General features: G+C 36.1%; 2 long non-coding RNA genes across 2 annotated transcripts; both read right to left on the reverse strand.

The window, feature by feature from the left end:
* Positions 1–4,466: 4,466 nt before the first annotated feature.
* Positions 4,467–4,978, reverse strand: LOC121052177. Its single transcript, XR_005808260.1, has 3 exons — positions 4,866–4,978; positions 4,630–4,754; positions 4,467–4,550 (listed from the first exon to the last, which is right to left on the reverse strand). It is a non-coding gene; the product is annotated as an uncharacterized LOC121052177 (long non-coding RNA).
* A 236-nt stretch (positions 4,979–5,214) lies between these two features.
* On the reverse strand, positions 5,215–7,252 carry LOC121052170. The gene is made up of 3 exons (XR_005808247.1): positions 7,159–7,252; positions 5,439–5,498; positions 5,215–5,333 (listed from the first exon to the last, which is right to left on the reverse strand). It is a non-coding gene; the product is annotated as an uncharacterized LOC121052170 (long non-coding RNA).
* Positions 7,253–24,546: the final 17,294 nt, after the last annotated feature.

Below are 24,546 nucleotides of genomic sequence, written 5' to 3' on the forward strand. Positions count from 1 at the left end.
CTGTGAAGATTCGAACCGTCCGATAGACTTATAGTTTTGATATAATGATTGTGGGACTGTCCCAAAGACTTTTTTTATGTTCTACGTGTTCATACAATCATTTCGATATATAGCATGTGAATTTTGGATATCGTATGATTTAGTTATGAATTTTACGATTTCGTTCGATTTCTACCGTTCGATTTGTGATCGGTGAAGATTCGGACCGTCCGATAGACTTATAGTTTTGATATAATGATCGTAGGACTGTCCCGAAGACTTTGTGTGGTCACAGGTGAAGATCCAACGTTGGATCTTTAGATAAGTGCGTTTTTGAATTGTACGCTAAGTTAATTATCGTATTTGGTTAGGTGATTGACGGTTTGAGTTGGTGGACGATTGTGAACTGTATTTTTAAGCTGTTGAGAAGATGCAGCGAGATTGGAGGTGAGTAAATCTCACATGGTTCATTTACGAACCGAATTTCCTTATTGCACAATTACTTGCTATGCATGAAAAATGGTTTTAAGGAATGAGTTTTAAAGTATATAAAAAAATGAATTTCTTGGTTTTTACTCCATGTGAACTATAGTTGGTATTAGTGGTCATTTTTGAGTGGATGATTACGTATATATATATTTACGTGATTACGTGATTATATATGGAATAGCGTGACATTGAGGTGTGTGTGGAATTGTGATAGCTTGTTATGATATGATATTGTTTGTGCAATTGCCATGATTAATTGTGATAATGATGATTGATGAATGTTTGTGATAAGCATGTTGACCTTGTGAGTTGAATAGAAAGTAGAGAATATAGGGTTTCGAGGACCAAATGGTCTAAGGTTCTTCGGTTTAATGATAACCGGAGTGTATGTGTTATGAGGACAGGGGAAGGGTCCAAAGTTCGACGGTTAAATGTTAACCGAAGTATATTGTTCTGAGGACAAGGAGGTCCAAAGTTCGAGGGTTATTAAGTTAACCTGGGAATATGTTGTTACTTAAACCTAGGCCAAGGTGACAGGTACGACGTAGTTAGAGCTTTAACGTGTTGTGGGATGGGACCAAAGTGGTGATATTTATGGTTAGGAGATTGTGGGAATGTATTTCTTGTTGTTTTCCTGTGAGTTGGTTTGACATTTTCTCTGTGGATGTTGAGATTGTTGGTTGTTTACTTGAGTTAAAAGAATTGTGGTTTAATAAATCAATCGTTCATTTCTTATTAACTCACGAGCTTTGCAAAAAGCTTACCGGGTTTTGTGTTGTTGCAATCCTCGTACACTATTCAAACGGTGTAGCAGATAATCCTGTAGGTGAGGACAATCAGGGTGGAGAGTGAGCTGAGTAGGGCAGCGGGGTTGACGTCAGCACTTGGTCTATTTTGATGTGTTTTATAGACTCTTTTGAGCGTAACTTTTATTTATGGTGGTATTGTAATATTTGACTCGAGAGATAGTTTGCTACGAGGTTTGTTTTATGTTTTGTGAGACGTTGGTTAAGAAAAAAATTCAAGACGTTATTTGCATTGTTTATTATTCATGTTTCGGATTTGAATTTGTTATTCAAAATTCGGGGTGTGACACCTAAATTCTCTCTTTAATAGGAAAGTTCAAAGAAAGTTCCCTAAAACAAAATAGGAAATATTTCCTAAAATGAAAGAGGAAAGTTTCTAAAATGACTTGTCCTTATTTTACTCACATTTATGCTCTTTTTCGCCTCTTTTCTCCATTTCAGTCCTTGAAGTACCTAAAAACAGAAAATATATTATAATTATTAATTTTAAGCGAATAACTTAACCAAATGAGGGAAAATACATATTAAAAACGTCACACTTTGTGCTCCTATCAATGGGTCGGTAACTCGTCCTGTACACAATTATATTCCGTAAACAACAATTCGACAAATAAATACGATTCTAAAACGAAACCCGAAAACCCCACGTAAACCAACATCTCCATTTCTTTCCGGATTCAAGCCAAACTTGACCACTAATATCAATCCGTCGATTAAAGTATTCCATAGCGGAAACAAGGGAAATCTGAAGGTCGGATTCCCACAAATCGACATCCGAAACTCCAAATTTTGGAAATTCACAATCAATGCCAAACTTCTCCAAAATTCACCAAAATCACATATTCAACCTCTACAACAATTATAGGATTTTACTAGCTAAAAATCGAAGCCAAAAACTTGCTTTACGCGGCTCTACGCGCACCTCTACGGGCCACCCACATTGGCGGCACGTGGCCCCACAAGCCGCCTGTCACCACCTCCGATGGTCACCAAATTTTATGTACTACATCACTTCAACATTTCTAACAACTTTCTCAACTGTGACAAAGTCAGAAAATACCTCTAAGTGGCCGAACAATTAAGTAACCCGATTGTTAGTGAAATTTTCCAATTATGATTTCTTCCTCCACGCTGCAAATAGCTACAAGAGGTTTGAAGAGCATGAAGAGTGGATCAAGGCGCTTCTATGGACCTGGGTTTATGACCGAAGATGGCCGGATTTGAGAGAAACGCGCGTTGACCACTTCTGCTACAGTAATTAACCGTAAGCTTCTAGTTGTTGGTTCTTCATTTTCCGGCCATGATGCAGTGAAATACCACTGTGGGTGTGGCCTGGAGGTGGAGACGAGTCGAACGGTGCCGGTTGGGTGTCGTTTGGTGGCTGGAGTGGAGAGAGAGCCGAAGTTGCAGAGGAGAGAGAGAGAGAGAGAGAGAGAGAGAGAGAGAGAGTTACCCGGCTACAGTAAAAAAAATTAAATTTATATTACTTACCATCTACAGTAACTTCGCATTTTGCTTATAACTTTCGCATACGAACTCCAATTTTTATGTACCACATATGCACGCGCTCGGTTTAACGTCCTCTACGACTTACATGAAGAACATTTTCTCAAATTTTGACCCAAACAAAAAGTCAACTTTTAGGGCCATTGAAATTATCGAAACAAGGTAAAAAGTGAAAGTAGTTGTCATTTACCTTTTAAATGACTAGTAAACGAGTAAATTGAGATACGTGACGTTACATTCGCTTCCTGGTCAAATGAGAATTTGTTAAATGTGGCTAGCAAATTGACAATTATAAATATTAAAAGTTGACATATATCACAAATTGACACACATGAAAAATTTAATTTAAATTATAAATATAAATATTTCTAAAAGGCAAGAGATCAGCTAGGGATTGAAATTAAAATACCATTTTATTATGGACAGAACGGGATCATCCTGTTCACTCAAAAATAATAATGACTAGCAAATGTGCCCGCGCTATGTTGCGGGTGCGGGTTTCTTTTTGTTTTATTTATTTATGAATAAATAAACAAACAATATAATGAGTTGATTATATATAAGCAAATTGTGTAGCGCTTTATAACATTATAAGCAAAAATTTGAACAGCAATAGTTTTTGTCGGTTTTTCCGCAGCAACCTATAAGTTCAACATATGCAGCTGATGAAAAACCAGATTGAGACTTCTTGTAAGATCTTAGTGGCTTCATGTTGCACCTGTTTATTAGTAAATGTGAGCATCACAGTTGGTCCACCACCATTAACTTGCTCCCTAACTTCATCACTTCCTCACTAATGTGATCTACTTTTTTATTGTTCTCATAAACTGTAGCATCCTGTAGAGGTAAGGATTTTGTAATGACTTCTCATAAATTGTAGTATTTGGCAGTCAAAAATTGATCCATCCAGGGCAGCTAGCTAATCAGTAGTGTTAGTTAGATATTGCTCGTTGACTTTGATGGATAAGTCTTTTAACTCTAGGAGATAGTACTATGTATGAAGATAGTAGGACCTGTAAAGATGAAATAATAAGTGAGTTGTTAATTGATTTGAGTGAAGATCGTGAAACAAAAATAAGAATACAGCAAAGTATTATTTCAAGGCCTTTCAATTAAAAGAAAACATAAATCAATTGAAAAAAAGAAGTCATTTACTTTGAGTATTCATAAATGGATGAAAATACGATTCGAAATCAATTGAAAGATAATGAAAACGTTTACTTTGTCTATTCATAAATGGATGAGAATACAATGCAGTAATCCAGTTTTGAATAGCTGGATATTCTTTAAATTTCTGCATTTGAATAAATGTATAGTTGATCATACAGATATTCAAAGAGATATTCATGATTTGAATAATTTTGATCAGATAGGATTTAGTACATAATAAAATATAGATATTAACCAAATGTTGTAAGAACTGAGTAGTCAAGTATAAAATCATCATAGAAAAGATGAGAGGGAAGAAAATGAAGATGTACTTTTATTCTTGATTTGCATTTTGGTGTTAGTCGTCTAGCTGGTGAAGGAAGCAGTTTTATTTTATCTCATTGTTTGGAAAACCTAAGAGTTTGTGCAGTTTAAAAGATTATTACTCAGATAGTTGAAAATAATAGTTAAAAAAGATGGAGAAGAGATGTATAAATGATGCAATTACTTAAGAATTTGGTTTTAATAAAATAACTTACTCAGCTGTGTATTCTTCTGCTCCTGGAATCGCTGGATTTAAGAAAATGCAGGTGTGATTTGTACCAGATGCTGTCATTTGTTCTGCAGATTGGAAAAGTGGTTAGTTATTTATAATTCTTAAATATAATAATATGATTGGTTTTTTTCAGTTAATGTGCACCTTGGAATTTCGTGATTCTTAAACTTGTTAATACAGCAAGGACTGGTGGTGGTAATGCCTGAATGGTTTCTATATCAAAGTCTCTGGCAACATCACCCCAGAGGGTGATTCTTAGGTCTTCCCTCCTGCATATTATAGGAATAAGAAGTTGGTTGTTAAGTTATGTTTATTTATTTTTTTATTTTTATTTTTTTGGGTTGGAAGAAAATGTATACAGTGAATGGTTTTATATGTACCTCAGGTTCTCCATGATGACCTCACACTTTGATTCCAGCTTGTTTGCATCTTTGACATGGACTTGATACTCTGGTATAACAGCCTTTATACAACCATAGATATCTTGAATTAAAGAAAAGAAAATATTGTTAGTGTGGTGTAAATTCTGATGTAATATACTGATGTATGAATTGGTTGTATAAGAATTGGGAACTTGCCTATAAGCACTACTTGGTTTTCATGTCTTGACTTGAATTGACTGAAGTCAAGAAGATTAAAGGCATATTCTGGAATTGGAGGTGAGGTGTGCTCCACGTATTCAAACTTTGTGGATTCATTGAAATACAACTCGATCTCATGATCGACAACTTTGTCCCAAAGTGGTTTTTTGTGGCGAACAATGAAATGTCATAGATCTTTCCTTCTTGCATTTTTTTGTCAACATGAAGGTAGTCACACTCTTTAATCATAGCATGAATTGTAGTTCCCTGTGTTTAATGAAATAAAAAGATGTGTAATAGAATTGCTGAGGAAAATACATTTTAGTTTTGAAATGTTTCAAGTAATGCTGAAATTATTTACGAAGAAAGTACCTCCTCATCGACCAAGACATAGTGAAGGCCATCATATATCTCGCTCTGAAATTTTTTGGCCTCCTGATGCGGCTAAAATAGCCTCACAATTTAACCCTGCAAAATGTAGTTGTCAGTATAGGATAAGCAGGGATCGTTCAGTCCGGGGATTGTAGGGTACACCTACACAAAAATGTCAATTAACAAATAAAAGAATAAAATGGGGGGTTTTGAATCTTGGTTCCTAATCTACTTAAAATAAAAACAAAACAAATAAAACTATATACAATGATCGACTTCCCTAACCTAGACCAATACCACTCGGAAATTACTAAGTGTAAAAACAGAAAATTCATTTCAACATGCTACAAAAATGTGCCCATCTTAAATGCCTAGATAAGAGCTCAAATGAAAAGCCTCAGCGGATCAATCCATTTATCTGATTCGTTCTAATGTAGGCATGGATCGGAAAAGTCCTTACCAAGCCTAATACTACTAATTTTCGAAAACACTCAGCGTAATTCTCTTAACTAGTAGTATTATCTAACCCTCGAATCAACTCACACGTGCAAATTAACCATTACACATAGAATTTAACACGTAATTTCCAGAATCATTTAATCATTAAAGCATGATTTTTACCACCCGTTAGAACCAATTACTACTTGTTTAACTCAGCGTCTTAACAAATAACAATTGCTCTTGGCAAATAAAGCAAACACACAAGAACTCTCACCGTTATTCTAGCATGCAAACTTATGAACCTAACTCTGAAAATGACCTAAACACGAAAAAGGGCACAAGATTATAACATGCATCATAAAAGAATTCTCGAATTTAACTCAATAATAAACTGAAAATCTCAAAAATATTAATAAAAATATTCTGAAAATCTCATGTCTCCAATTACACAACTTGCAAATTGAAACACACAAAACCGAAACAAAAAATATAAGTAGAGTCATAGTTACACTTTGAAGCTTTCCTCAGCGGCTTAGCAACAAGGTGATGAACTCGTCTCTGCTATGGTGGTGGAGCGTCCTTGACTCAGCGCCTTAGAGCTTTGTAGATTGATGGATGGATGGTGTCACGGTCTTGTAGGAGATGAAGGTTTGAGGAGTGAATTGGGCAGTCTTGGAATGGTTTTTGGCCAGGAAGTGATAGGCAATGAATTATCTTGGTCAAGAAGTGATCTTGGCTGGGAAGTGATGCAAATTATGTTCTGGATGTTGCCTATTTATAGGGGAGCATTGGTTGGCTTTTCCAGCTGAAACGTCTCCTTTATGGCCTTAAATCCTCTCATAATGGGGCAATTCCTTTAAATTCCAAGCTGAAACGTTTTTCTCTTATTTATTTTTCAGCTGAAACATCTTTCTCTTTTATTCCTCAACTGAAACGTCTTTTCTGCTTTATTTCCCTTCTTCATTGCTTGGTCAACCTGATTTAATAAAGGGCAGAAAATTAAATTCTTTTAGAGAAAATAAAAAGAATTAAAACAATTTAATTTCAGAAAAATACTCCCATAAATTCTATCTTAAGGCCCACAGATTTGCATGACGGTGAGGAATCCTGATCCAGCTAGGATTCTTCATGAATTTTTCGTTTTCTGCCTATTTCACTCCAAACACTCTACAAGACTCTTAAAATGACTCGATGACTCAAAACACGAAACTTAAGGGAGAAACAAGGCTAAAATGGGGCACATATTCAATAATATCGTCACACTTTTTTGTCCTATCACCTCCAGATTCTCAAAACACGAACTCTGATTTTGAAATTCAGCTGATAAGGTCTTATGTGACGAAGTAATGTACGTGCCATATCTTTTTGAACCTGGAAAACAGAACAATTTCATGCGAATAAGAAGCTTATTATCGGCCTTACTAGTAAGGCCCTAAACCCTAAAGGTTATTTGATGATTTGATAAAAGCAATTCGTATAAATCAAGTCCAAGTCTTACCAAGCCTTTCGTGATGTTGATTTGGAAAGATGAGTTTGATGTTGGCTTCGGATAGATATTGATAGAGGCTTCTCGAATGAGAATAGGGGCGCAGATCGTTCTTATATATCCAACAGTTCAGGGCAAAATTGTAATCCCAAATTCGATCCCTTTGGGATACTGTTTGTCTGATTGTGGAGTCTAGAATTCTCGCCATTCTTCGTGTACTTTCAACAATTCAACTGTATGGCATTTGGGATACTGTTTGTCTGATTGTGGAGTCTAGAATTCTCGCCATTCTTCATGTACTTTCAACTGTATGGCGCTATTCTAGCTTGAACATCAATTGGGTTGCTGATCTCAGATCAATATTCATGGGCAGATCTTCATTGATATCAATTGTTGGATTATTTTATTTATGAATATCGGATTAGAGGGAAAAATATAATAGCAAAGGTAAAGGCTATTTATTATAGCAAACATATGTTCATACGTATAGAAATAGATGATGTCAAATTTTATTGTATTTATAAATTTTGTAAGGGGGATGTATTGTAGTTGGATTTTAGTGGATTTTTTTTAAGTGATAGATTTCAATAGATTTTATAAGTTGTAGAAACTTTTATTGATTTGTAAAAACTTTTTGATAGATTTGTAAAATTTTTAAAATTTGTCAGGATTTTATATAAATAGATTCGTATAGACTTTTTCTTAGAATTTATGGATTTTGATGGAGTGTTTTTGTTGGCCCAAAACCAAAAGAGTGAAGGGAAAAAAAAACAGAAAAGGCAATTGAGACAAGAGGAGGAGAGTGAAAGCAGAGAGTGTGTAGTGTACCCAGCACCGAGCTCCCAAGCATGTGAAGGACCTGGGTTTATGGAATGTAATACGTGTATGTGCCTCTGCATGTGGATGGTGTGTTTGTTTTGGTAGTAAGATTGTGAAATCTGCATCTTTTTTTATACGAATTGTATTTCTATCAATTGTAGAAATTGGACTTTGGATGCTTACTAGTTCTCACTAAACATTTGAACACAGAAGCTCAGGGTCTAAATTGAATAAGGTAAGGAGCAGGGAACAAAGATGAGCTCCTGAGCTCAAAGTCCAAAGCACCTATGATCATTTTTCTTCATCTTAAGACCATCATGTATTCATTACATTTTAATACACTAGCATTGGCTGCAAACTCATTTTCCAATCGTTCTCAAAGGAAAAATTTATGCTAGTCAATATGGACAAAATTAGATAACCAAGAATGGTTTATACTATGGCTGCATTATGTTCAAAAAATACAACTTAAAAACAAAAAAATGTACTAGTAGCATTGTAAATCAGTTTTATAAACTACAAAAATATTAAAAAAATTAAAAATCCTGCATCTTCAAACAATCATGATTGTTCTGTTGCATTGTGATTGCCTTCAACAACGGGCGGAAGATTGGGTTCAGGATCTGTTGCAGGTCTTGCATCTCTCCACATATGATTAGCTATCTCCATTCTCCAATCATTAGCTTCCTCTCTTTGTTGGTCTTGGGTTTGAAATTCATCTTCTGGATCTTCTTCATGTTCAGAATATTCTATTTCTATGTTTAGTTTTTTATGTTCTGGTGTGAGACCAATAACATGGTATTGATTTACGTTTGGATTAATGATGCAAGTTGACTACACTAAGGAACAAGATTGTTTTGCAATCTAATATGAATGTGGCAAAAACCAAAGCAGCAACTATCAAAAAGCAATGCAGCAATTATCAAGTAAAAATGTGATGTGTTCAAATAAAAAAAGACTACTGCAACAATTATGGTTTATCATCTGGTACGCACATATAGAAAATATAGATAAAAAAAGAATTAAAATTGATGTACCATTCATCACTGACAGAATCATGTTGGATTTATTAGTTTTATATATCATAGTTCATCCTCTTTGGTGTACCTCTGTACCGCTAGTCTTATAGGTGAATCTTTCTGTATAACTGTAGGTATTGTAATATAGAGAAGCACCAGAACCATCTGAATTTATATATTCGTTGCTCAACTTATTGCAGCCAACATCACAATGCAGTGGAAAAGATTAAACTGCAAGAACATCCCACCAACCAAATTTTCACTAAAACAAACAACAAGAACATCATACATGTTTTCATAGCAACAAAAATTGATTATTCTCACAACATATTTCAAACCATTTACAGATTATATCATAGTAGTAGGAATTGATCCTTTCACAGCAACAACAACCGATTACTTTCACACCAACAAAAATACTACTGAAGTCAACCTAGGGCTTATGGTAGAATTCATAGATGATCAAAACTTGGATACATACAATAGCAATATGTTCAAGAGCAAAGAAAAAGATTGAAACGAGAGAAAGGAGGTCCAAATTTGAAGAAAAAAGAGAAAGAAGAGAAACCCTAGAAAAGAGGTTTCACGTACATACCAGACATAGAGCTGCTTTGGAAAAAAGAATTTTGTGGAAATCTTTGGTGGAGACCTTGGATTTGTTTGGAGCCTTGGTATTTATACCTGAGGCTCTACAATCCACAAGAGTCCACTATTTTATAAATTCTATAGAATTTGTAGATTTTTTGAATACCTTCAGATTTTTATGGAATTAAAATCTCCCTTTACAAATTCAAATTGAATACCCTAATACTTACAACAACTCTTTGGAAGTCTTATTAAATCATAATTGAACACCCACAGATTTTTCAAGTCCAAAAAAGTCTTTAAAATACCTTAGAAATCTAAATACAATACACCCCCCTAATACATCTTTATAAACTATATTCTTAGTATATTTATTTGGTATGTCATTATTGTTATTTATCAAAATTTTCAAACCACTTTTTGATGTAACTCTTGAAAGCGCTACATATAATTGTCCATGTGTAAAAACAGGTTCTGGCAAATATATACCAACTTGATTTAATGACTGACCTTGACTTTTATTGATAGTCATAACATAACATGGTCTTAATGGAAATTGTCGTCGTTCAAAAATAAATGGCCATTTGTTTTCAGATGCAGTCAGAACAATTGTAGGTATAAAAAAATTTTGACCTATATTGTTTCCTGTTAATATTTGTGCTTCTATCAGTCGATCAAATAGATTTGTTATTATTAATCTTGTACCATTGCATAGGCCAGACATTTGATTTAAATTTCTTAACAGCATGACAGGCATTCCAATTTTCAAAATTAATTCATGTGATGGTAATCCATTAAATTCAAGCTTGTTTAAGAACTCTATTGGATATAAAAGATCTATATTTTCATTACTTCCAGAATTGAAGAAAATGCTATCAGCACTTAAATAAGTTGTTTTAACACCTGGTAACAAATTAATAGCGTGATTATTTATCTCTTGAACGGTAATATTTCGAGGTGTAACAATTGCACGTTCTTTAGATAATTCAAATTATTGTAATTAATATTAAAATTTGGATAAGTTGCAAGAAAAATTTCTTCTATTGGATTTATGTAAGTACAAATAAGTATATCATCCGGAATTTCAACCCAAGATGTATCTCTATCATTTTCATCATTTATAGAACATATACGACCATCTCCTATTTTCAGCAACCAATTTGCAAAAGTCGACATATTAATTCTTTCTTCATCAGTTAAATTTTTTTTCGATAATCTCATATTTTCTGTTAAATGAAATATTTTAAATGATGACCAAAGATATGAACTATTTAATGAAATTTCAATTATTTGTTCTTTAGTTCCTCCTGGAATAACAGGTAAAATTTGTCTAAAATCTCTACCTAATAATATAGGTTTACCACCAAATGGTTTATTAGCTTCTATATCATTTGGATTACAGAGAATGTCACGTAAAGATTTATCTAATGCTTCAAAACAATATTTGTTAGCCATTGGAGCTTCATCCCAAATTATTAAATCTGTTTTGCTAAGCAATTTTGCAAGATGTGTACCTTTTTTATTGGACAGATTGATAAATTATTAATTGCCAAAGGAATTTTAAATCGAGAATGAGCAGTTCGACCATTCGGAAGTAATAATGAAGCAATTCCTGATGAAGCAACCGCTAAAACAATTTTTCCTTCAGATCTTAATTTATTTATTATTGTGTGCCATAAAAATGTTTTACCAGTTTCTCCATGACCGTGAACAAAAAACATATTAGATGTTTTTTCTTCAATTGCTTTGATAACTTCATCATAGACAATTTTCTGACATGCATTTAGTTGGGCTACTAAATTTGTATGTTCACGTTTTAATGAAAGACAATCATATTCTAATTCTTCTCTTAATAACCTGTTATTTAAGTCTAGTATTTTATCTGCATTAGGCATTGGTAATCGGTGATCTTTTAATGAACTTGATGATTTGTGCTAATTCGTATAATAATTGATTTTTTAATTTTGATTCAGAGAAAATCAAATTTGGATTTTGAACTTCAATTCTAGCATTATGTTAAATATCGTCAGACATATTTAACCAATATAAATCTAATAATCATTCAGGATCTGCGACATCACAAAACAAAATTATAGTAACAAAAAGCTGTCGAATTTCAGACGCTGTTCCAGCATGTAAAGAGTTATTTAATGCTTCAATCCATTATTTGTCATCGCCTAATAAACCTAAAACTCTGCAAGCTTCTTGATATGTATCATATGTAACACCATTAACTGTTTTTATTGCATCATAATTACGACAACCTTTTTGAATATTTAATAACATTCTCATATAATATAGTTCACCTAATACAGTTGTACATGTGCAATTCAACCAATAGTTTGATATTGTTTTCGAGGTGTCCAACGTTTATTTTTATTATCCCAAACAAATTTAGTTGGAAATTCTGGAGAAGTTAGTTCAGTTGCTTCTAAATAAATTGAATTTGCTTTAAACCAATGATAGGAGCATTTTAATGCGACGTTTTAATTGTTATTTCCTCATATTTACTTAGTTATTTCCTTAAATAAATCCTTCTTGTTTAGGAAAGTTTCCATATTTAGAAAGTTTCTATTTTTAGTAATTTTAATAAAAGTTTCTATTTTCTAGGTACCTTGGAATAAATGGAGCTGAAATGAAGAAATGGAGTTTTCCTGGTCCGACTAGGAATCCCAGTCAACACAGGAATCCTGATGAGGCTAGGAAACCTGAAGGCATTAGGAGACCACATGATGACATGGGAGATATTTTGGGAGATTAAATCTGATTTTTGCATGGAAAATCAAGGAGATTACGTGGAGAATATCAAGGGAGAATTTTAAGGAAGAAAAGATCAAAACAAGTCCAGATTCGTTCCTCAATTCCCTCAAGATACGTTGGCTGAAATTAAAGAATAAAATCTGCAATTTTAATGTGAAAATCAAGAGAAAATCAAGGGGAGGTCATTAAGGATAAAGCCATGGAGAGATTTAAGGGAGAAAATGTCCAAAATGAGTCCGGATACATTGTCTAGGTTCATGCCTAGATATTTGCCCGAAAATGGTGAATAAAATCATATTAAATCTTAGGAAAATCAGCAATAATATATTTGGAAAGATTATGGATTTATTTTGGAGCTTTTTGATTGGTTGAGTGACATGGCAGAGCTGACGTGGCATTAATTCATCGGTTGGAGCTGTGTGGTGCAACCAGAAAATTCCTTAGAAATTAAATGGACAAAATACTATTTACTCCCTATACGTATAGGATTTTGACGTTTCAGTCCCTGACGTTTCAATTTCACCTAAAAACTCCCAGAACTCTTCAATTTCACCTAATTGGTCCTTGCCGTCAACTTTCCGTCAAAAACTCAGTTATCTTACTGACGTGGCAGTCCTTCTACAGTAAAATGACTATTTTACCCTCACTGACCAAAAAAAATAAAATTCTCTATTTTTTTAACTTTCTTTTTTATGTTTTTTTAACTCTCTTTTCTCTATTTTTTAATTTGTTCTCTCTTTTTTTTTTTAACTCTCATTTCTCTCTCTTTTTTTTTTAACTCTTTCTTCTCTATTTTTTAGTTTGTTCTTTTTTTTCCAACTCTTTATTTTTTAACTCTTTTTCTCTTTTTTTTTTTAACTCTTATTTCTCTCTCTCTTTTTTAACTCTCTTTTCTTTATTTTTTTAATTTGTTCTTTAATTTTTTTCCTACTCTTTTTTCAACTCTTTTTTCTCTATTTTTTAATTTTTTTTTCCACCTCCCTTTCTTTGGCGCCAAAACTCTTCAAACATTTCTCTCTCAAGTTACCATCAGAAACAGCCAAAATGACCAAATCACTGCCTTGCGCAGGAAAACTCAAACATCTTATCCTCTTGGATTCTCTCTTGGCTCATCATCTCAGCAAACCAATACCATAGAAATGTTATTGACGTCAAGAGAAAGCTTCTGATATAGCTCCAATATCATGAAGCGGCAGGGATCTGAAGGGAAGAGAACCAGACCATTCTGGCGTCCAGGCGTGGCCATAAACTAGAGCTATGATCAGAGAAGGGAAAGAGATGGCCGAAGAGAAGAGAGGAGGAAGAGGAAGAAAAGGTAAAAAGAAAAGAGAAAGAAATATAAAAAAAAGTGAGAGAGAGAGAGAGAGAGAACAAATAAATAAAAAAGAGAAAAAAGAGTTAAAAAAAGAGTAGCAAAAAAAAAAGAGAACAAACAAAAAAAGAGAAAAGAGAGTAAAAAAAAAAAAGAAGAAAAGAGAGTTAAAAAAAAAAAAAGAGAACAAATTAAAAAAAATAGAGAAAAAAGAGTTAAAAAAAAAAGTAGGAAAACAAAGAACAAATTAAAAAATAGAGAAAAGAAAGTTAAAAAAAAAAGAACAAATTAAAAAATAGAGAAAAGAGAGTTTAAAAAATAGAGAAAATAGAGTTAAAAAAAAATTTATTTTTTTTGGTCAGTGAGGGTAAAATAGTCATTTTACTGAAGAAGGACTGCCACGTCAGCATGATAACAGAGTTTTTGACAGAAAGTTGACGGCAAGGACCAATTAGGTGAAATTGAAGAGTTCAGGGAGTTTTTAGATGAAATTGAAATGTTAGGGACTGAAACGTCGAAATCCTATTAGTATAGAGAGTAAACAGTATTTTGTCCAAATTAAATTCATGAAGCCTTGCCTTCCCCTATATAAACCCCCCTATGCTACACCACAAGACACACCTCTTCATTCATAAAATTCTCTCCATAACATCAAGCTTTCTCTCCATCATCTAGTTTCAAGTCTCTGTGTCTTCAAGCAAAGAGAAGAAGAGAAGAAGAAGCCATGAAGCCTCCTAGCCGCCATCATCCACCTTGTGTCGTGAAGCTTTGGAGCCTTGCTTTCAAGACCCAAGACTAACGTCTCAAGCTTTCCACCATTCATCCTTCATGGTGTAATTCTATCTTATTCCTTGTAACCTTTTTGGTTTTCTTTATTTTGATTTCGTATGAACTTGATTTCTAGTTGACATAAACGTTAAGGGCAAAGTTTAAAGCCCGTTTATATGTTTTGAAATAAATTTGTGATTTCTTTTTGTTGATTGATATGTTGCTTATGTGAGATTGTTTGATTGATTTTGGATTACAGAAGACTTTTATATGTATGTGTTCTTTAGTGGCCAACTTAGGATATATGCATGTAATTGGAGCTAATTTAAGTAGTAAAGGCTTTGGACAAAAGTCGAAATCAATTAAGGAGGATTGCAAATATGTGAACTTATTCATAAAAAATGGGAAATCGTTTGCTTTCTAACATTTCACATGGTCAACTTCTTTCTCATGACATAGAAGATCAACTATAGGAATTGTGATTGGATTTCCTGCATATGATTGTGGATTTGATCTTTGTTCCTTGCGTTCCACCCTTGTATATGTGTTTTTACCTTTCTTTTATTTTATTTATTTTAATTTTCAATTTTATAATCCTAAAACCCCCTAATTGTGTTTACTTGTATATATTTCTTTCTTTGTTTTATTTTTGTAAATAATACTTTTTATTTTTATTAATTTGTTTTTACAATGACAGTTGTACCCTCAATCCCCGGAATAGAACGATCCCTATTTACCATATACTAACGATGACATTTTCAGGGTTAAATTATATGCTTGCTTTTGAGCGTATCAACCAAGCGGTAAGCATAGTATCTTCGACTGATTTTACTCTTATTATTGATTCAATCGATTGATATTCATTGAAAATAATATTTTGTTCTGAAGGCATATGAATATCTAAATGTTGAACAGCAAGATGTCGAGAATAGATTGGATACTCAAATGATCTCCACACTGATTCATGAGGAGCTAAATATCGACAATTAAGATAAGTTGCAATTTCATTATTTAAATTTTCATTCAGTAAAACTCGAGCTCGATTTGGACCTTTATTAATGTATTTAAACAGATACTTAATTAACATAGACTGAGAACATGATTCAACATTAATATGAGCATTGTATCTTAGTAATAGTTTTGAATTATAAGGAACAACAAAATTGTTGCCAATATGTGCATTACTTTTTATTACAAATTTTGTAGTTTCATTGCGACGTTGATATATTGAAGGCGTATTTCTTTCAAATATAGTATTCGTACTATATGCTTTTGGAAAAAATTTGGAACATTTTCCATTTCGCATTCAAGGAGACTTTGAATTTATTTGTCCGCAAGGTCCATGAATCATAAATTGACTAACTATGTTAAAAAGTTCTGGATCAGTATTTTTATCTGGTAATTCTGCTGAGATAATAGAATCTATATCAGCTGCTGTATAACATTTATAATTTTTTTTTAACCAAAATAACATATGAGCGTGAGGAAGTCCTCTTTTTTGAAATTTTATCGTATGAACATCTGCATCTATTTCTCCAAAAGGTTCTCCAAATTTGATATAATTAATCATATCTTGCAATTTTATTTTAAAGATGCGTGAAATTATGTCAGGTCTGTCTTCAGCTTTATATTTAGGTGGTTTTTTTAAGTATCTCTCTATTTCTATCCATTTGACATTACGTGTGAAAGTTATGAATAAATCTGGATTACCATATTGTCTACAAATTGTCATTGCATCTTGATAATTATTAATCATATCTCTAGGACTTCCTGTATGAGAACTGGGTAAAATAATTTTTTTTCCTAAATCACGACTTTTATTGATTCCAGCTAAACGTGCAGCATAAATATCTTTATATGTTTCACTTCGCAAATTTTTTTGATTTCTTCTTATCCAATCTAATCGGTCCTCTTCAACTGTTGCATAAGCATCAACTAAAAATTGTTAAAATAATCGTCCACCTTTTAATAAAGTGCTTATTTCATTATTTCTATCTTGAAGTTGATATTGTAGACACCAAAAATTTAATGAAAATAAATTCATTAAATAATTCGGTCAACACTCAAAATTATGACTGAACAAATTTAGTCGGCATGTGGGTCCCACAAAATGTCCACGTGGCTTGTGAGTCAGCAAAATCACACAGACTCAGAGAATGACACTTGGCGACACATGAAAGGCCCGACGGCAATAAATGAATTTGCTCCGGCTAAATCAATTGATATTAAAGCGGATCAATCAAATTAAATAAATTGATTCCAAGTCAAATCAAGTATTAAATCTCGTCTGCTGATTAGATATCAATTTATAATCAAGACGACAATCAGTCATCAAATTAATTTGCTGATTCCTTAAATAGCCGTGATTAAACCAGCTAATTAACGCTGATTGGTTTGATTATGTTATTAAGGAAAATGTGATTAAAATCAGTCATTAAATTGATTGGCTAATTCCTTAATGATCGTGATTAAATCAGTTAGTTGACGTTGATTAATTTGATTACGTAATTAAGGAAAATACAATTAATTACGTGTCATCATGTCATTCCAAATTGAGAGAGACGCCGACACTATAAATACCCCCTTCTCAAATCAAGAGAAGGACTCCAGCCAGAAAAGAGAAGAAAATACTCTCAAAATTCCTGAAGCCTCCCAAGCTCGTGTGAAGAACCCTCAAGCTGCCAAATAGCCGGTTCATCACCAACCTCAAGCCAAAGCACTAGTCACGTGTCGACTCTCGTGACCATATTCCAACTCAAGATCAAGCGTCAAGCCCTTGAGTGAAATTCATCGTCGGAGATCGAATCAGAGGATTACCAAAGATTGTAACCCGCACTTGAATTAATAAATATATTATTTTTTGTACACGTGTCTGTATCTTGTTTGCTTTCAGAAATTCGTGTTTACAAATTGGCACGCCCAGTGGGACCATCTCTGCCTCTCATCTCTTTCTTTGACAATCTCAAGTCGCTATCCTCAGCATATATATGGCTTCAAAGATGATTCAACTCAAATCAACAAACAAGACCAATAAGGTATCTACTCTGAAAATGAGTAGAAACCTTAACAATCATACCGTTCGGAGTGAGTCGTCTCAACTCGCGACATTCATAACTCATCCATCTCAGTCACATCAGCCGATCGTCACTTCGACAACAATGGGGGCAAACCTCACTAAGAAAAGATGGTCAACATGCTCAAGTGACTCAAGGGAACATTCTTCCTCGCACACTGCCAGTGTTGATCAGCGTACACACCTACACCCCAGTTCGTCTTTTGATAACCAAACGGAAGAGACATTGGAAGATTCCTCTTTTGCTATGCAAGTCATGGTAGTAGGGGTCACCACCGTGGAAGAACAGACGACTCAAATAGCCCAATTGGCTGAAGCAGTTGAGAAGCTACAGAAAACTATTGAAGAGAAGGATATGGAAATTGCTGCGCTCATGGAGAAGTTAGAAACTCAACGTGGCGATGACTCAGAAAAAGGTCTGCGTGGTCATAAGAAAGACTCATCTAGCAAATCATTTTCTGAACAAAAAGAAGAATCAAATTTCATTCTAGCTTCATGGTCAATTCAACAACTTCAAGACATGATTGCTAACACGATCAGAGCTCAATATGGTGGTCCATCTCAGGATACACTAACGTATTCCAAACCTTATACGAAGCGGCTCGACAATTTGAGGATGCCAACTGGATACCAGCCTCCCAAGTTTCAACAATTCGATGGCAAAGGTAACCCCAAGCAACACATTGCGCATTTCATCGAGACATGCAATAATGCTGGCACAGATGGCGACTATCTTGTGAAACAATTCGTTCGCTCACTCCGAGGGACAGCATTCGAATGGTTTACAGAATTGGAGTCTGAATCCATTGACAGCTGGGAGCAAATGGAAAAAGAGTTCTTGAATCGCTTCTTCAGTACACGTCGCATTGTGAGCATGTTAGAGCTCACCAACACCAAACAACAGAATGATGAGTCGGCTGTAGAATTCATCAACCGTTGGCGTGCACTAAGCCTCGACTGCAAGGATCGACTCTCAGAGTTGTCAGCGGTAGAAATGTGCATTCAAGGCATGCATTGGGACTTACTGTACATCCTTCAAGGGATAAAGCCTCGCACCTTTGAAGAACTTGCCACTCGAGCTCATGACATGGAATTTAGCATCGCTAGTCATAGTCGAAGAAAAGATGAAATCGTTGAATCACATAATCAGAAACATGTCATGGAGTCTTTGGCGATCACAACTCCTGTCAAGATCACAGCACGGGTCAAGTCAAATAACCAAAACAAGTTGGAGCTGACTCATGATCAAACAAGGCGGCGCACTCTTAAAGATCTAGAAGCTAAAAGTTACCCTTTTCCAGATTCCGATGTTGCTGACATGTTGAAAGATTTGCTTCAAAAGAAAGTAATTAAATTGCCATATTGCAAACGTCCAGAAGAGATGCATCGCATCAATGACCCAAAGTACTGCAAGTACCACCGTGTCATCGGTCACTCGACGGAGAAGTGCTTTGTGTTGAAAGACCTCATCATGAAGCTCGCACAACAAGGAAAAATCTGTTTAGACATTGAGGATGATGTGGCTCAATCAAATCATGCTGCCATCATCTTTGATCAACTCGAAGTAGTGTCGTCCACGCCTTTGCAGGGGGCATGCTACTTGCCTAAATTTTCTTAGAGCACACAAGAATTGCAACGCTCCTAGCCAGCACGAGCTTAAACTGCACATGGCGCAAAAAAGACGCTCCTAGCCAGCAAGAGCTTAAACTGCACATGGCACACACAAAAAAGTCTGTTAAGTTGAAAACCCGAAAGGGTGGCTCAAGCAAAAGAAAAAAAAAAAACCAACAAAAAAAGAAAAATTCACTTCATCCATAAATCCTTGAACTACGTGATGACTTGATCTCTTTCTTTGGAAGGAGTACGTAGGCAGCTCGGAAAATTACTTCGAGTCCAGTCATACCAAAGCAAGAAGATGGGTCTGCTCAGAGATGTGTCAAGATCACGATTGGATTCAATGACTCAAGCATTTGGAGCTGTCCACCAACTCAAAGAAGAGATGCACGTGAAGAACTCAAATATTAAATATCTACCGAGAGCATGACTCCGCACAATCTTTGGAAGTTCGCGCCTTCTTTGGTTATCGACGAATACGCAAAGCCTAACTGCTTGAAGCGGATTCTCCCATGTCCAAAAGATGGAGGAATCCAAGCATTTAGGGCGTTCACGTTCTTCCTTCGGTAGTTGATAAATATGCAAAGCCTAACTGCTTGAAGCGGATTCTCCCATGCCCAAAAGATGGAGGAATCCAAGCATTTAGGACGTTCACATTCTTCCTTCGGTAGTTGGCGAGGGGCCGCATGAGTCCACTGGAGGATGTGAGCTGAAGGGTCATAAGGAGGGATATCGATTGCTTGAGGCCCAGTCAATGATGGATACACCTGCAGAGTAGTACCATCACTTTGAGTGTCCTCCAGATTGTCGAGGATGGTGACTGTCCCTTTCTTGAAGCACTTGAAGAAAGCCATGGCCATAAAAGGACGGGAAGCGCGATCGCGAGTGCCTGACAACGTACGCAAAGCCTAATCACTTTTGGTGGACCCTACCACGCACAAAGGTGGAGGAATCCAAGCGTTTAGGACGTCCGCGTTCTTCTCTCCGTGAGCCGCCAAATACGCGAAGCCTAACCGCTTTTGGTGGACCCTACCACGCACAAATGTGGAGGAATCCAAGCGTTTAGGACGTCCGCGTTCTTCTCTCTGTGAGTCACCAAATACGCGAAGCCTAACCGCTTTTAGTGGACCCTACCACGCACAAAGGTGGAGGAATCCAAGCGTTTAGGAGGACCCTACCACGCACAAAGGTGGAGCAGCCGAGCAATTACCTGGATCGCTGGAAACAGAAATCTCGTTCAAACCCTGATAGATGCTGGCCAGCACTGGTACCGCTAGGCAAAACTGTACACCCTGTGACATTTTGCTGGCGACTTTGAATACTCCTGGACGAATCAAGCCAGTGTTGTCTCCAGGTAAAACAAACAGGCACAACCAACAAGCAAGAAAAGCGGCCAAGTAGGTGGACTCTATATCTTCACCTTCTACGCCTAAGTCCTCAAAGACTGCGAGGTCTGCAGAAGTACGTTGTCGGATCTCATGGATCCTGCCAGATGGATTAAATACATTCGGGGGCGGATCTCTTTTGTTCCTGGTGCTTTTGTTTGGAGGCCTCTTGTAGCGCAAAGCTCCTCTATACCAATATCGTATCCAGGAAGTTATTTTCACCTTCTGCCCTTGGCTTTCTTTGCAGAGCTTATGGTAGGCGAGAAACAAATAACGGCAGCTCTGTTGACTCCCTTTGCTCGTTGCAGAAAGCTCTTCAGCAGCTGGGACAACCTCATCATAGAATCGTCCGGCAATGGGTAAACCTCCAAGTTGGTCCAAATCCCAGAGGGAGATAGACATTTCCCCGCTAGAAGTGTGGAGGGTATTCGTCACGGGACACCAGTACTCGCAGAAGGCTCGTATGACAGCTGCAACACGGTCATAGCTGAATAGTGAGGCGAATATAGCTCGATAGAGGCCAGTCTCCCGGGTAAGCTTGCCATTCCTGCTTAAGATATCTTCTACCCATTCCCAGTAGAACTCTGTGTAAGAGAAGCCTCCATTTGCGCGAAATGCATTGCTCCACTTCACTGAACCGTTGCGTACACGATCGCTGAGAAGCTTGAATGGGGTCTGAGGAGTGTTCTGATCATGATGCGAAGACTTCAGCAACAGTACATGCGAGTTTTGTTGGTCTCTTCCAGATCTCGGTTGTCGGAACATAGCCAGCTGGCGAGGCACTACATGAGTCCACTGGATGATGTGAGCTGAAGGGTCATAAGGAGGGACATCGATCGCTTGAGGCCCAGTCAACGATGGGTGCACTTGCAGAGTAGTTCCATCATTTTGAGCATCCTCCGGATCCTTGAGGATGGTGATTGTCCCTTTCTTGAAGCACTTGAAGAAAGCCATGGCCACGAAAGGACAGAAATCGCGATCGCAAGTGTCTGACGATGTACGCGAAGCCTAACCGCTTTTGGTGGACCCTACCAACAAATGTGGAGGAATCCAAGCGTTTAGGACGTCCGCGTTCTTCTCTCTGTGAGCCGCCAAATACGCGAAGCCTAACCGCTTTTAGTGGACCCTACCACGCACAAAGGTGGAGGAATCCAAGCGTTTAGGACGTCCGCGTCCTTCTCTCTGTGAGCCGCCAAATACGCGAAGCCTAACCGCTTTTGGTGGACCCTACCACGCACAAAGGTGGAGGAATCCAAGCGTTTAGGACGTCCACGTTCTTCTCCTTGATGTCGATAAACACGCAAAGCCTAATTGCTTTTGGCGGACCCTGCCACGCACAAGAGTGGAGGAATCCAAGCGCTTAGGTCGTCTGCGTTCTTCAATGATCGCCAAAACCCTACAAAAAAGAAGCAATATATATATTGACATACATATGAAGCTTTGCGACATTAAAAGGGGTGATGCCATGAAAAAGGAAAAATATATATATACATATATATATATATAATCATGCAAGAAGAAGAAAAGAATATGTCATGGAATTATGTTTTGATTAGGTCAAGGCAGGTTATGACAATAATAAAAAAGGGACATAAGGCCAGACCTCAGCTTGATGACTTGCGGAACTGAAGGCAAGAAATTAGCAACAAGAAGCAGCAAATAAAGAAGCAAGTTGGCGTTCTACAATTGTCACCACAATTCTGAAAAAAAAAAAAAATTTAAGTAATTGTTAGAGTACACATATACTGTGCGAGGTAAAAAAAAAATTCCTTCTGTGAACATGAATGAGCAATTAATCATGCCACTGCAAGTTTACATGTGTGATGTGAAGAGAAATTCCAGGGGCTGCAGTGTTGCACATGCATAAATATGAGTGTGTGATCAAGTGCATAAATATGAGTCTGCACGTGCAAGCTTCCAATTATATATGTTCATGTCAGAAAGAAGGAAACATGGAATCATGATATTATGAATCTGGCAATATATATGCATGTACGGTGCCGAAAAAAAAAAAAGATAAAAAAAGGGTTGATATCATGAGAAAATATGTGGGGGCAGGTGATAAAGAATGATTAAGAGTAGGAATGAGTCATGGCATCATGGTTTGCACATATCTTGTTTGTATGTTCAGACCATACAAGGAGGAACATGGATAATTGAATGACGTCAGGGCATGTATGACAAGACGATAATCAAAATATTGATTAAAAGAGGCGAGCAATGGACGTACAACTAGTTACCTTTCCCACTACCAATAAGTCGCGCAAACTCAAGGTTCGAGGTTGAGAAGCAGCACGTCAGTAGCAGCAAGTTCCTGTCAGGAAAAAAAAAACAGAGAAAAGAAAAAAAGTTAGCACAGACTGTATCGATTAACTCGGTTATTAACAAAAAAAATTGAGTGAAGGCAAATCACCTTAATTGCTCGATGATCTTCTGCAACACTAAAGACAAAAAGCAAGAAAGCAAGGAACGTGAGAATTGATAGTCGATTCCAAGAGTTGCTGTTGCTGAAGAAGACGGGTTAGAAAAGTAGGTGTGAGGAGGCCGTCCTTTTATGTTGAAAGTCTAGGGTTTTTCACTTCATTAATTTCCTAGTTGAGACTAGGAAAATATGGCAGAAATCCTAAATTTTCTGTTATATATGGCAATAATGTTTTGAGTGCAGAAATTTTGTGAGTAAATATTTTATTCTGAAAAAATCAAAAATTTATTCAGTAAATATTCTTATATTATGGGCTTTGTCACATGCCCATTTGAAGTCCTTGCCATATTTACAAAATTAAATCCTGATTGCGAGAGAATCCCTACAAAAAAAAATTTCGAGAGAATCTCTAAGAAATTAAATCGAGATTCCAAAGGAATCTCTACAACTTTGGAGTTCTACAAGCCAGCTCCATTAAAGCAAAGCATTGCGACAAGCTAAAATGGAAAAGCCGTCAAAGTCAAGGTGACAAAAAAAAAAAAAAAAAAAAAAAAAGTCAAAATTCAAACTTCAAGTCACACTTCCAACACGTGACAACCACATGTTTACAGCGCACCTTGAAGTGGGGGCATTTGTAGACACCAAAAATTTAATGAAAATAAATTCATTAAATAATTCGGTCAACACTCAAAATTATGACTGAACAAATTTAGTCGGCATGTGGGTCCCACAAAATGTCCACGTGGCTTGTGAGTCAGCAAAATCACACAGACTCAGAGAATGACACTTGGCGACACATGAAAGGCCCGACGGCAATAAATGAATTTGCTCCGGCTAAATCAATTGATATTAAAGCGGATCAATCAAATTAAATAAATTGATTCCAAGTCAAATCAAGTATTAAATCTCGTCTGCTGATTAGATATCAATTTATAATCAAGACGACAATCAGTCATCAAATTAATTTGCTGATTCCTTAAATAGCCGTGATTAAACCAGCTAATTAACGCTGATTGGTTTGATTATGTTATTAAGGAAAATGTGATTAAAATCAGTCATTAAATTGATTGGCTAATTCCTTAATGATCGTGATTAAATCAGTTAGTTGACGTTGATTAATTTGATTACGTAATTAAGGAAAATACAATTAATTACGTGTCATCATGTCATTCCAAATTGAGAGAGACGCCGACACTATAAATACCCCCTTCTCAAATCAAGAGAAGGACTCCAGCCAGAAAAGAGAAGAAAATACTCTCAAAATTCCTGAAGCCTCCCAAGCTCGTGTGAAGAACCCTCAAGCTGCCAAATAGCCGGTTCATCACCAACCTCAAGCCAAAGCACTAGTCACGTGTCGACTCTCGTGACCATATTCCAACTCAAGATCAAGCGTCAAGCCCTTGAGTGAAATTCATCGTCGGAGA

This window comes from Rosa chinensis, chromosome 3 (assembly GCF_002994745.2).
Source record: "Rosa chinensis cultivar Old Blush chromosome 3, RchiOBHm-V2, whole genome shotgun sequence".
In the NCBI taxonomy this organism is placed as follows: Eukaryota; Viridiplantae; Streptophyta; class Magnoliopsida; order Rosales; family Rosaceae; genus Rosa; species Rosa chinensis.